Source organism: Somniosus microcephalus, chromosome 10, assembly GCF_052327205.1.
Source record: "Somniosus microcephalus isolate GS21.2 chromosome 10, FLI_Smic_1.0, whole genome shotgun sequence".
NCBI classification, from domain to species: domain Eukaryota; kingdom Metazoa; phylum Chordata; class Chondrichthyes; order Squaliformes; family Somniosidae; genus Somniosus; species Somniosus microcephalus.
This window is the reverse complement of record NC_140996.1, coordinates 15,336,171-15,349,795: the sequence shown is the minus strand read 5'-3', so window position 1 is coordinate 15,349,795 and position 13,625 is coordinate 15,336,171.

The window sequence follows — 13,625 nt, the reverse complement described above, 5'->3', positions numbered from 1 at the left end:
ATGTTAATTGTCTCCCGTGCCGCCCCTGGCTCTCCCCTGTCCGAAACCCACCGGGATCGCAACATCTGCAATTTTAACCTGCTCTCCTGAGCGGGAGGCAAGGACAGGCGCCCGGAGCCAACGGGGTCCTTCTTCACATCTGCGCGATGCGGCCCAATGACATAATGGAGACCCAACTGTAATTTTAACTCAGAATTGAGTGGGGAATCCACCTGGAGTTAAAATCAGGGCCAGAGTTAACTCTGTTTCTCTCTCCAGAGATGTTTGCTGACCTGCTGAGTACTTACAGCATTTTCTGTTTTTATTTCAGATTTCCAGCATCCGCGGTACTTTGCTTTTGTAGTCTGGATCTTCCACTTAATTCTGGGGTGGCACAAAAGAAGGTATGTCAGGGCGATGAAGGGTCAGTGTAGCATGATTAGCCACTCAAAAGATGGGTCTAGAGGAGCTGTAAATAGAATCATTACCAGCAGCAATTGGTCAGACCACTGTTGGAGTATGTGTCCAGTTTTGGGCACCGCACAGCAAGATGGATATATTGCCCTTGGAAGGGGTGCAGTACAGATACACGAGAATTAAAACAGAGCTAAAAGGATTAAATTATGAGGACATTCGGCCCAACTGGTCCGTGCCGGTGTTTCTGCTCCACACGAGCCTCCTCCCACCCTACTTCATCTCACCCCATCAGCATAACCTTCTATTCCTTTCCCCCTCACGTGTTTATCGAGCTTCCCCTTAAATGCATCTTGGGTTTCCTTGACAGGGAAGATGCTGAGAGGATGCTTCCCCTGACTGGAGAGTCCAGAACTAAGGGTCATCGTCTCAGGATAAGGGATCGGCCATTTAGGACTAAGATGAGAAATTTCTTAACTCAGAGGGTTGTGAATCTTTGGAATTCTCTACCCCAGAGGGATGTGGATGCTCAGTGGTTGAGTATATTCAGGACTGATATTGGTACATTTTTGGATATTAATAGAATCAAGGGATATGGGGATGGGGCGGGAAAATGGAGTTGATGTAGAAGTTCAGCCATGATCTTATTGAATGGCGGAGCAGGTTCAATGGCCCATATGGCTGACTCCTGCTCCTATTTTTTATGTTCTTACCCAACAAGATGCAAACAACAATTACTACAGGAACAAAAGCAAAATACTGCGGATGCTGGAAATTTGAAGTAAACACAGAAAATGCTGGCAAACCCTCAGCAAGTCAGGCAGCATCTGCGGAGAGAGAAAAACAGAGTTGAAGTTCCAGGTCAATGATCTTTCATCAGAACCATTACTACAGGCCTTGATGTGCCTACCTGACGTTGACTATGCAGAGCTTTCCTCTCAGGATCTAGGTAGAGAAGCAGATGCAGGGATGTGCAACTGCTGCAAGGACACCTGAAGCTGCCACGCACACGTCAGGCTGGCACATCGAGTGACAGCAACAGTCAGCTGTGGCCTGAAACTTGGTTGCCTCCTTGCGGGTATGGCATGGAGCATGGTGCCATGGAGCGGCACATAAGACCACTGTCCTCTCAGCCAAATGATTCAGGGCTATTTTTATTATCTTCAGCAGCCATCAAACAAAAGGTTGTTCTGTCACTTATTTAAAGATTTGCATTTGCATCTTGAGTTTCTTTCTCAATCGTTTTTGCCTGTCTGTCACGTCTCAGTTCCTTGCCCTTTCAGTCATGGGAAAGGCTGCCACTGGGGTGAGATGCCCTTTTTTTAGGCAACTCCAAAGGCTTTCAGAATTGTTGTCACCCTACGATGACATTTCTGATTTAATTGTACCGAGTGCCTTTGAATTCACTTAAGCAGCAGGGTGGTGCATCCATGGAGCAGGCTCTCTGCCTACCACAAGGATTGACCCCTTACCCTGCCTGAATTTTTCTGGGAAGATGACTCATAGCAACATAGACATAAAAACATAGAAAAATAGGAGCAGGAGTAGGCCACTTGGCCCTTCGAGCCTGCTCCGCTATTCAATATGATCTTGGCGGATTCTCTATCTCAATACCATATTCCTGCTCTCTCCCCATACCCCTTGATGCCTTTTGTGTCTAGAAATCTATCTATCTCCTTCTTAAATATATTCAGTGACTTGGCCTCCATAGCCTTCTGTGGTAGAGAATTCCACAGGTTCATACCCTCTGAATGAAGAAATTTCTCCTCATCTCAGTCCTAAATTTCCTACCCCATATCCTGAGACTGTGACCCCTTGTTCTCGACCCCCCAGCCAGGGGAAACATCCTCCCTGCATCCAGTCTGTCTAACCCTGTCAGAATTTTATATGTTTCAATGAGATCCCCTCTCATTCTTTTAAACTCTAGTGAATACAGCTCTAGTCAACCCAATCTCTCCTCATACGACAGACCTGCCATTCCAGGAATCAGTCTGGTGAACCATCGCTGCACTCCCTCTATGGCAAGTATATCCTTTCTTAGGTAAGGAGACCAAAACTGCACACAGTACTCCAGGTGTGGTCTCACCAAGGCCCTGTAGTAAGACACCCTTGCTCCTGTACTCAAATCCTCTTGCAATGAAGGCCAACATACCATTTGCCTTCCTAACTGCTTGCTGCACCTGCATGTTTGCTTTTAGTGACTGGTGTACAAGGACACCCAGGTCCCTTTGTATATCAACATTTCCCAATCTATCACCATTTAAATAATACTCTGCCTTTCTGTTTTTCCTACTGAAATGGATAACTTCACATTTATCCACGTTAAACTGCATCTTCCCCCTCTTGTCTTTCAAATAATGAAGCTGTGCCTGTTTGGATGCACATTTTAGGGAAATATACAAGAGTTCATGGCCTTGGGCAGTAAACTGGTAAATCGCCTGCCTGATTTCCATCTCCATTCATTTTCAATGCTCTGCCCAATGGTACCAGGTGCTCAACGGCCTAACTAAAAATTCTTAAAGGGACCGCAGCAGTCACTCAAAAATAGGTAAGTCACAATTTTTTCCCTCAAGATTTTTGTGGGGCTCGTGGGTGTATGAATATTCCCGGAGACTTCAAGGGATGTCCAGTTTTGTGCCAATTCGTGCCGAGTTCTAAAAGAAAGACTTGTGTTTTTACAGCACCCTGCACGACCTCAGGACGTCCCAAAGCACTTTACAGCCAATGAAGTACTTTTGAAGTGTAGTCACGGTTGTAATGTAGGAGACGCGGCCGCCAATTTGCGCACAGCAAGCTCCCACAAGGTGATAATGACCAGATCATCTGTTTGATTTCGTGATATTGTTTGAGGGCTAAATATTGGCCAGGACCGTCAGGTAAAGGATGTTGTTACTTATAAATTTATAAGTTATTTCACAAGATAATAGGATTCAAAGGCATTTATTGGCTTTCATAGGAATTAAACATACAAAAATAACCATTATTACCAACAACCACACATACACAATGATAACTATTACAAATAATAATTACACATATAATTGACAAAGTTACGGTACTATGTACCGGGAAATTACGAGACACAGGTATCGAGCTCGAGGGGTTCAGCTGGCTAGGCCTTGTCGATTTCTATTCTAACATCCCTCCTTTTATACAGTTCTTTCACTTGGGCTCCGTGAGAATCCGCATGTTTCAAAGTATTACCTCACCCTATTACTCACTTAATGAATTTAAGTTTTAACAAGAAGGCCTCCCATACACCTTATCAAGGCTTTATCTTGACTGAGTTGTCAATCATATCATTCAACTGGATGAGTTATCACCTGCCTTGTTCAGATGTGTCCTCGGAGGAGCTAATCCCTAGGAGGACATATGCTTGGACCAAGAAAGCTTGTAGCTAACGCTTATCAGCTAAAGTCTCGGTCTGGTAACTTTAAATTTCACTGAACATTTCACGGGGAACTAAACTGATATTTCCAGCCTTTCTAACAGAAACTCACTTAATATCAAGATTTTAACCATTTCCTAACAAGGGGCAGACTCTTCCACTCTCCTTCGAAATAGTGCCGTGGGATCTTTCACGTCCACCTGAGAAGGCAGACGGTTCCTTGGTTTAACGTCTCATCCCAAAGACGGCACCTCCGACAGTGCAGCACTCCCTCAGCACTGCACTGGAGTGACAGTCTGGATTTACTAAGGCCTTTGAAGCTCCTGAAATATCTGGGAGGTCCTCACAATTTAATTTGGGTCTCCTGTCTCCTGATCGCCAACATGATCTTACAGCTAATTGAAAGACGATAAATTTTTATTTTGCTTTTTGGTCCTAACCCCTTCTGAATTTGCAGGTATCAGGGGGATAAAGCAAATCTGTAATGTGTTTAATTTATTTTCTTTCACACTTCTCAATCAGACGGATAAACACCCTTTTGTATTTCAATGGAGCATAGTTTAAAACCTAAATAAAGTGCCACCAAAATGGTCATTTGTATGATTGAGTATTATGACGGAAACAAATTAAGCACATTCCAGGCCCCATAAATTAAGAAATAACAACAGAAAGTGCTGGAAACATTCAGCAGGTCAGGAAGCATCGAGGAGAGAGAAACAGAGTCAATGATTCGAGTCGAACCCTTCGTCAGAACTGGAAAAGGTTAGGGAAGAGAGATTTTTAAGCAGGGGCAGGGAGGAGGGGAGGAAAGAACAAAGGGAAGGTCTGTGATAGGACGGAAGGCAAGAGAGATTGACTGACAAAAGGGATGATAGTGCAAGGCAAAAGCTAATGGGACAAGTTAAGAAACAAAAGATAGCTCGAGATGATGTGTGAATGATGATGGCAGCAACATCAACAGCTACCATGTGAGGAAACAAGAGAGAAAAAAGAAGGAAAAATTACAGGGGCCAATTTATTGTCTGAAATTGTTGAACTCGATGTTAAGTCCAGAAGGCTGTAAAGTGCCTAATCGAAAGATGAGGCGCTGTTCCTCGAGCTTATGTTGAGCTTCATTGGAACAGTGTAAAAGGCCAAGGATGGAGAGATCAGAGTGGGAGTGGAGGGGAGAATTAAAGTGACAGGCGACCGGAAGCTCGGGGTCACCCTTATGGACTGAATGGAGGTGCTCCACAAAGCGGTCAACCAATCTGTGTTTGGTCTCCCTAATGTAGAGGAGACCGCATCGTGAGCAGTGAATACAGTATACTAGATTGTAAGAAGTACAAGTAAATCGCCGTTCCATCTGGAAGGAGTTAAATTAAGAGCTGGCTTATGCTTACATAAAGTAGTTTCATTTTGGTAAGTCTCTGATTTGCTCATCACAATCAGAGTGGTTAAAAAGCAAAATAGTGTTAATCTCAAACTCATTACTAATCTGGAGTCTACTACAGATTAACGGAGCCTCTTCCCTTCTAAATCAAACCTCTTGCTCTCAGCGCCGAGTAATGGGTGCCAACTGGATCCAAAGCATCGTTGCCGGTGGTAAATCTTTGCCTATCACTGCTTGCTTCACTTCCCAACATGTTCATGTTGATCTAATTTACATACCTCCTAGAAAAGAGTTACACAAATGAAATGTGTGCTTTCTCCTAAAGGCACTGTGCTCATACAGGATCTTACTGGTGTGCTGTGAACCATCATTCTTCCCTATGTCTGTGTGCGTATATGAGTGTAACCTAATATAAAAGTGGAAGATTTGCTAATAAATATTTATGGGGTAGTTTGTAATCCCTTTTTAAATATACAATGAATATGCTGATTTTGCAAAAGTGTGACGGAGAGAAATGAGTACAAGAGGGCAAAATTGTCCCAATGGGCTGAGAAATCCACTTTACAAAGTGAGCATTAACGCGATGCAGTCTTTTAAAGGCTGGAAGCTCCATTATGGGTAGTTTATGTTATGGACTCATTTCCAGCAGGAATTTGGTTGCAAATGGCAACATTCCCGTAGGGGGACCCGTGCAGCAGCAGAGGGAGAGCCCATTATTCTAGACTGGAGTCAAAACCTGAACCCTAAAAAGAAAAGGACCACTGCCCCATCCAGTCCCCAAGTGGCTGCCCCTCGTTTGTAGGATATGCGGAATTAACCTTCGCCCCATCCAACATGTAATAGAGTTCGGACTTGAGACTTATGAGAAATTACAGCAGACACACCGGTTCTGCCTTTAACCTTTTAGTGTTCCTCAGACAGATTCAAAACCCCAACCTCTATTTGAGCAGTCCACCAATAATGTTACAGGAAATCATACATACAACCACCCGCGGATGATCAGCCCAGCGTTGATTGTAGGCCACTTCCTTTCGACTGCAGCTCTCCACCTTTCGACTGTAGCTCTCCGCCTTTCGACTGCAGCTCTCCGCCTTTCGACTGCAGCTCTCCGCCTTTCGACAGCAGCTCTCCGCCTTTCTACTGCAGCTCTCCGCCTTGCGACTGCAGCTCTCCGCCTTTCGACTGCAGCTCTCCGCCTTTCGACTGCAGCTCTCCGCCTTTCAACTGCAGCTCTCCACCTTGCGACTGCAGCTCTCCACCTTTCGACTGCAGCTCTCCGCCTTTTGACTGCAGCTCTTCGAGTTGAGGCGATCAGCCAGGCCCCTCCTTCCGACTACAGTGCCGATATTTTCCGTCACTGGTTTTTCTACAGTTTTCCTTGTTTTTTTCAGTAAATCAATCATTCAGAGATTGTGAGATGTTCCTTTAATGTTCAACCTAAGTTGTTTGAGCTGTCAAACTTTCATGTTCACACATCCTGTGTGGTTACCCATTAGCTGCCTTTATCAAAACCCAAATCTGTTCATTCACTCATATAAGTTTAAAAAGTGGCAGAAAACCACTTTTTTAATTTCATGTGTTACGTCGCATCCTGTATTTCAGAACTCCAAAGGTTTGACTCCTCCCCTTTAGCCACCAAAAATCGTTCTACAATTTTGATGCCTGTTTTGTTGCAGACCCGATGTCTGCAAATCTAAGGGGGTTTGTTTATCTCTGTTGCCTATGTCTACCCCCTGCAGTCACAACCATGCAGCCTTTTAGTAAAGCACATCAAAGCAAATTCCATTTCCACTTATCAGTGAAAGACAGTCTGTTACAACTTTATTTCAATTAAAAAAAAAACTTATGGCCTGGCAAAACATTTTAATATATACCAAAATTAAAAATTAAGGGTCTGTGTATACTTACAGTTTGTCTGTCCTGAAATTCTCCAGTCTCTTTCTGCTATCACATCTGTCTTTCAGATCAATGCCCTTTCCAGATGAAAAAAGGTGGTTAAGCTCACACCAGTCTCACAGTCACTGAAAGATTGGCACAGAATTTGCTGCCAAATTAACAGCGAGTTTAATGGCACTCGTCGTTATTAGTGTGCAAATCACCCAGCAACTTGTGGCGAGGAAGAGATTCCCCAGTGAGTTGCGAATCGCCACAGGTTGCTGGATGATTTGCATCCCTCCACCGTTAGCCTCGCGAAAACGTCAGCTCGCCCTCAACCTCCCTGTGAGTTTCGCCAAATTGCTGCATTTGCGCATTAATTACTAATTAAACTCATCACAGGAAGTTAGGGCTGGTATTTAACAGTGTAAGGACACTTTTAATGCTGAGATTTCTGTTCCTGCAATAGCACTCAACCTCTCCAGCCCAGAAAGGAAACAACTGAAACCGTGGAGTCTCATTCCTGCAGGTAGTAAATTCACCTTGGAGATTTACATTTTTTGAAATGTTTTCATTTTTTTCTTACTTTCTTTTCTGTCTCTTTTATTTCCCCTCTCTCTTAATCCAATCTTTCTTTCCCTCCCGTTATTTCTCTCTCTGTACCTGATTTGACACTAATTCACCCGATTTCCTTCTCCGTCGTTCCCCTGTTTCTTTCTCAATCGTTAAATCTCATGGGTTCAGGAGATAGACTGTTGGTCCCGTCGTTCAAGCTCCCAGATGCCCCGTTGCTCTCGTCGAGCGTTATCAGCTCGCACTTCCAGCAACTTGCGGAGCTAATAAATTTCGATCTGAAGGGTGAGGGAAAAAGCCGTGAGATGCATCACTCCAGCAAATTCTGGGCCATTATCTTTTTGCAGCTTACAGGAAAAAAGTACAGCATCTTTTATTTCTTAATAATCCTCCTAAAAATGTTATAATATACCTGTCAATGTGGAGTCTTAGCCTCCGTGATTTACAATTCCCAGAAATGGTTGCTGAACATATTTAAAATGTATTAATTTCACATGTGATTGCAAAATAACTGATGGTGGTGTCAGTGGTGCCCAGCTGTTATGAGATTACATGCACTCATGACACCTACGTCAATGGAAATATTGCTCAGAGGTGCCTCAACAACTAGAATAACTGATTTTAAATGATTAAAACTGGAGTCCCTCACACAATAATTTTACCAATAACAAAGTTACCAATAATTAAAACCTAAAGCTATTGTAAATTAGACACTGAAACTGAAAAAGAATATATCTGACTTATTTCAAGAGACTGTATGCACTACTGACAGAGAAGAATGCAACACAACCATAGAAGATATAACAGAAGGGGAAGGAACATTAACTGGATGTGGAGCAGCATAACCAACCTCAACAGTAGCGTGTGACTCCTGCAAAATTCAGCTGTTGACACAGTTGCACGAAATACAGAGAATAACAAACTACTACAGCAGAACCCCTCCCCTCACACTCTGAGGAGACTACATACTTTCAAACACATTTAAGCTGGTGATAGATTGGTAAACAAGTGCAGCATGACAGGATTACAACCTACAAAACAATGGCACATCTTACATAGCACTGAGAGACACCTACACAAAGCATTGATGGACACCTTTGATTCTCCTGTTCATTAATACACCACAGCCACAGTCCCTGACATTACACAAGCCAAGGCTTCTTTAAATCAAACCAAAACAACAGGGAAACTGGCACAAATCAGAAACTGCTGAAAATATTTGAGACTAAGCAGACTAACCACCTGACACAGAAGCACTTGGACACCATAATCCACGGTAATAATTAGCTCTGTGTGCCTTCATATCCTGCTGTGCATTGGTATGGGAAATGTCACAAAACAATGTCACAGAGGGTAAGTGGGAGAAATTAAACTGAAATGCAGAAGCGAAAAGATACATCAACTTGCATTTATACAGCACCTTTAAAATGTCCCTTCATAGTAGTATAATCAGACAACAGAATCGACGCTGAGCCACAGAAGGAGATATTGGGAGGGTTGACTGAAAGCTTGATCAAAGAGGTGGGTCTTAAAGGAGGAGAGGCAAGTGGAGAGGAGGTAAGGTTTAGGTAGGGAACTCTAGAGTTTAGGGCCCAGATGGCTGAAGATACGGCTGACAATGGTGGTGGGGGAAGGCAAACAGAATGGGCGCTGTGCAAGAGGCCCGAGTTGGAGGAGTGCAGAGTTCTTGGAGGGTTGTAGGGCTGGAGGAGGTTACAGAGATAGGATGGGGCGAGGCCATGGAGTGATTTCAATATGAAGATCAGAGTTTTAAATTTAATGCATTGGAGAACCTGGAGCCAATGTAGGTCAATGAGCATGGGGTGATGGCTGAGCAGAACTTAGTGCAGGTTAGGATATGGGCAGCAGAGTTTTGGATGAGATTGGGTTTAAGGAAGGTGGAAGATGGAAGGCTGGCCAGTAGAGCTGTGGAATAGTCAAGTCTGGAGTTGACAAAGAAAGAAGGAAAGAAAGTCTTGCATTTACATAGTGCCGTTCACAACTTAAGGGCATTTGAAAGTGCTTCACAGCCAATGATGTGCTTTTGATGTGTAGTCACTGTTGTACTGTAAGAAATGTGGCAGCCAATTTGCAAACAGCAAGGTCCCACAAACAGCAATGTCATAACCAAAGCATTGTTTTTTTAGGCGTTATTTGAGGAATAAATGTTGGCCAGACCTCCCCTGCTCTTTTTCAAATTATTGCCATGGGACCTTTTACGTCCACAAGAGAGGGCAGACAAGGTCTTGGTTTAACATCTCATCCAAAAGACGGCACCTCCGACAGTGCAGCACTCCCTTAGCATTGCACTGGGAGTGTCAGCCTGGCTTTATGTGCTCAAGTCCCTGGAGTGGGACTATGAACCCACAACCTCCTGACTCAGAGGCAAGACTGCTACCCACTGAGCCATGCATGAGGGTTTCAGCAGCAAATGGGCCGACTCAGGGGCACTGACAGGCAATACTACGGGGGTGGAAACAGGCAGTCTTTGTGATGAGAGCATATGGGACCAGAAACTCAGCTCACGGTTACATATGATGCCGAGGTTGTGAACATAGAACATAAGAAATAGGAGCAGGAATAGGCCATATGGCCCTTCGAGCTTGCTCCGCCATTCAATAAAATCCTGGCTGATCTTCTGCATCAAATACACTTTCCCGTCCGAACCCCATATCCCTTGATTCCCTTAGTGGCCAAAAATCCATCGACCTCAGTCGACTGAGCCTCCACAGCCCTCTGGGGTAGAGAATTCCAAAGATTCACCACCCTCTGAGTGAAGAAATTTCTCCTCGTCGTGGAAATGGTGCAGTGAGTAACATCAGGGAGGCACAAGAGACCAGAATTGGAGGAGCGCAGAGATCTCGGAGTGTTGTGGGGCTGGAGGAGGCTACAGAGATAGGGAGGGGGCGAGGCCATGGAGGGATTTGAAAACAAGGATGAGAATTTTGAAATCGAGACGTCGTCGGACTGGGAGCCAGTGTAACGTATGCTGTATGTGCTCAGCAGATATTTAGGTCACTCTTTTGGGATTTGAAAGTATGTGTATAGTGATCTTACACACAAATCATCTGTTAAAAGTATTTCAAACTATATTTTTTGCTTATAGCCAATTTTCTGCTCTTTTCTCCCCTTCCCTCTTATCTGCTCCTGGCCTGTCCCCACTCTCCAATCGACTCTGGATTCTCCAGGTTCATTTGACTGTTTCTAACTCCAGGTCTGCCACCCACTGTCAGGCTGTTGCTCCTCACTCTCAGCCTCCTGCTCCTTGCCGCAGCAGAGCAGTAGCAGCATAGGATACAGTCAGCACGTACTGCTCAAATCTCCTTGTGGTGCCTGATGGATATAATGGCCCGTATATTCCGATGCCTACGGGTGGGTACGGGCTGTGTACACACCTGTAGGGACATCAGAAATGCCGGTTTCAGGCATGCGACGCATAAGAGTTGAAAAAAAGTTTTTAAAAATTCTTTTCACTCATTTATAATTTTTAAATACTTTTAAAAAAGATGTTTATTTTTAGCCCCGTAAAAAACTTTATTTTTTTCAAACAATTAAATTTTTGTTTAAAATATTTAATTTAATGTAATTTTAACTATTTTGAAAAATGTGATGGTTTTTTAAAAATGTATTTAATGTTTTACTGTGTTTTTGGGGTGATCTCCATTCATATATTTGACGGGTCTATCTGTCAAAAGTATGAAGGGAGATTCCCTTCTCCTATTGGCTGGCCTGGCCCACTGCGAACCGCCTGTGCCTCTGGGATATGTGGGCCCTGCGCATTTCGACTGTGGAGAGGCCCAGGAGCGGAAGTGTCCGGACCTCGGGAACCCTCAGGTAAGTCGGTAGGTTTTTTTCCGATAGGAGGCCTCCGCACGCAGGAAGCCTCCGATCGGAAATGACGGGCCTTTGTACGTAGAAAACGTGGGTCATCGGTGTTGTAAGATTTTTTGGGCATGGAAAGTAGAGGGCCTAGAAATTGAGTGCCCTTAGCGCCGATTTTGCGGCGCTAGAGGGCCTAGCGCTGCATTTGGCGCCGGCGCCGAAATTGCCTGGGGCCCTTCCGCCGCGGTAGACCGGTAGCGCTGCGCCGGCACCGATGACGTCATCGGTGTGCGCAGCGTCCCGGTTGCCATGCCGACGGGCCCCAGCGCCGAAATTCAGTTGCGGCCGCCTCGCCCGTGACAGCCGCAACTAAGACTCTGGCAACAGAGTCTTACAAGTCTTTGCGCCGGCGCATTAAAGGCCCCGCGGCGGCCGGCCGCTTTCCCGCCGGCCGCCTGGCCGCAGCTCCCTCCCCGGACTTCCCACCCCCCCCCCCCCCGGAACAGAAGCAAGCCCGGCACTTGTCCGAGGTGCCGGGCTCATTTTTAAAAAGATTTTCGCGGGCCGCGGCCGGGTGCAGGCAGCTCCTCCTTAAGGGAAGGAGGAGGCCTGCACTTCCCGAGCCTGCCGCACCGCATCGGGTGCCGCAGCGCCGGAATTGCGGCGCGAAACGGCAGTTAGCGCCGATTTACCGCCGCAAAGACCCTTCAGTAGCGCCGGCAGCCGTTTGGGCGCGGCCCTGCTGAATTTTTGGCGCGCGCAGGGGGACTTAGCGCCGGCACTAACTTCCGGCGCTAAAGCCCTGGCTAAGCCAAAACTCAATTTCTAGGCCGAGGAGTGTTGTCTAGAAGGATATGTTGATAGGATTCGATTAGAAGTATATCTTGATGGGGTTACATTAGAAGGATATGTTGATGGGGTGAGATGAAGAAGGGTGCGAGGAGGTTCGTGTGGAGCATAAACACCGGCGCGGGCCTGTTGGGCTGAATGGCCTGTTTCTGTGCTGTAAATACTTGGCAATAATTACAGCCAATGTTCCCGTTAAGCTGCGTGGCCTCGCAATGCTTTGGACATCCCACGCGGGCCAGTCACCGTCTTTAGAATGGAAACACAGCCCGTTAAAAGGGCCACGCACCCCAAAAAATAGAGAGAACATTGCTTACAGCTCGCCTTATACCAGAGTACATACAGTACAGAAGACTCCGACATCACCTCAGGGAAACTAGTAGCATTATAAATATTAATGAACTAGATTTTCTGCCCATTGACTATGAATGGGTGAAAATCTATATGTTCTTCATTTATAGTATCTGAAGAAAAAGTCAATTATGTAAATCTGAAAAATATTAAATCAGAAAGAAATCTGATCTATTTTCAGGCTTCCCCTGACGGCTCAACTCATCCATCCAGGTTTGATTTCCTGTCGGTGCTGAATTAGTTACTCTCAGCTGGACTTGCTGTGTCAGTGTAACTGGTGGCAATGCTGCTCCTGATTGTTTGCCAGTGACCTCTGCTGGAAGCATGTGTAGTACTGGGACACTGGGCGAGGACAGAATGGCTGTGCCTTTCCCATTTGTCGGGTAGCTTCTTGACATTCGCGATGCTCACAAAGGAACATCTGCAGAATACTTAGGGTTGTCATCAGTGGTTGGATGCAATCTTGGAGGATTCATCACATGACCCCGGCCCAGTCAAACAGCTTTATCCACTCTCAACAACAACAACAACAACTTGCATTTATATGGCGCCTTTAACATAGTGAAACGTCTGTAAGGAATCGTGATTTGGAAGAAATAAATTGAGACAAAAAAGTCTCTTCAGATTGGTGTTAGAATAACTGGATGGACGCTTAGAACTTGTTAATGTTCTTGGTTCCCTGCGGATGTTCTAACATTCCGCACCGTGGCGGTGACCTTGTTTCCAGACTCGCTGTCTGCTGTTTGTGTGCTAGAAAGGTTGTTGGACTGTATCTTTGATAATCTCCCCTAGGCCCACCCCTAAAAAGAGAGTAAAAGAGATATCAAAAGAGCTTTTAGCACAGACGGTGAAGGGAAGGGAAAAGCTGATCGCGCACACCAGCCGACTGTCCGATCGGGACTGATCCCAGCTGCTTGTCATGGTCATACATCTACTGTGTCTATCTTGATTGCGTGTTGTACTTAGCTTAAACTGCCGCTCCTTAATAAAACGCCTTACAACCCT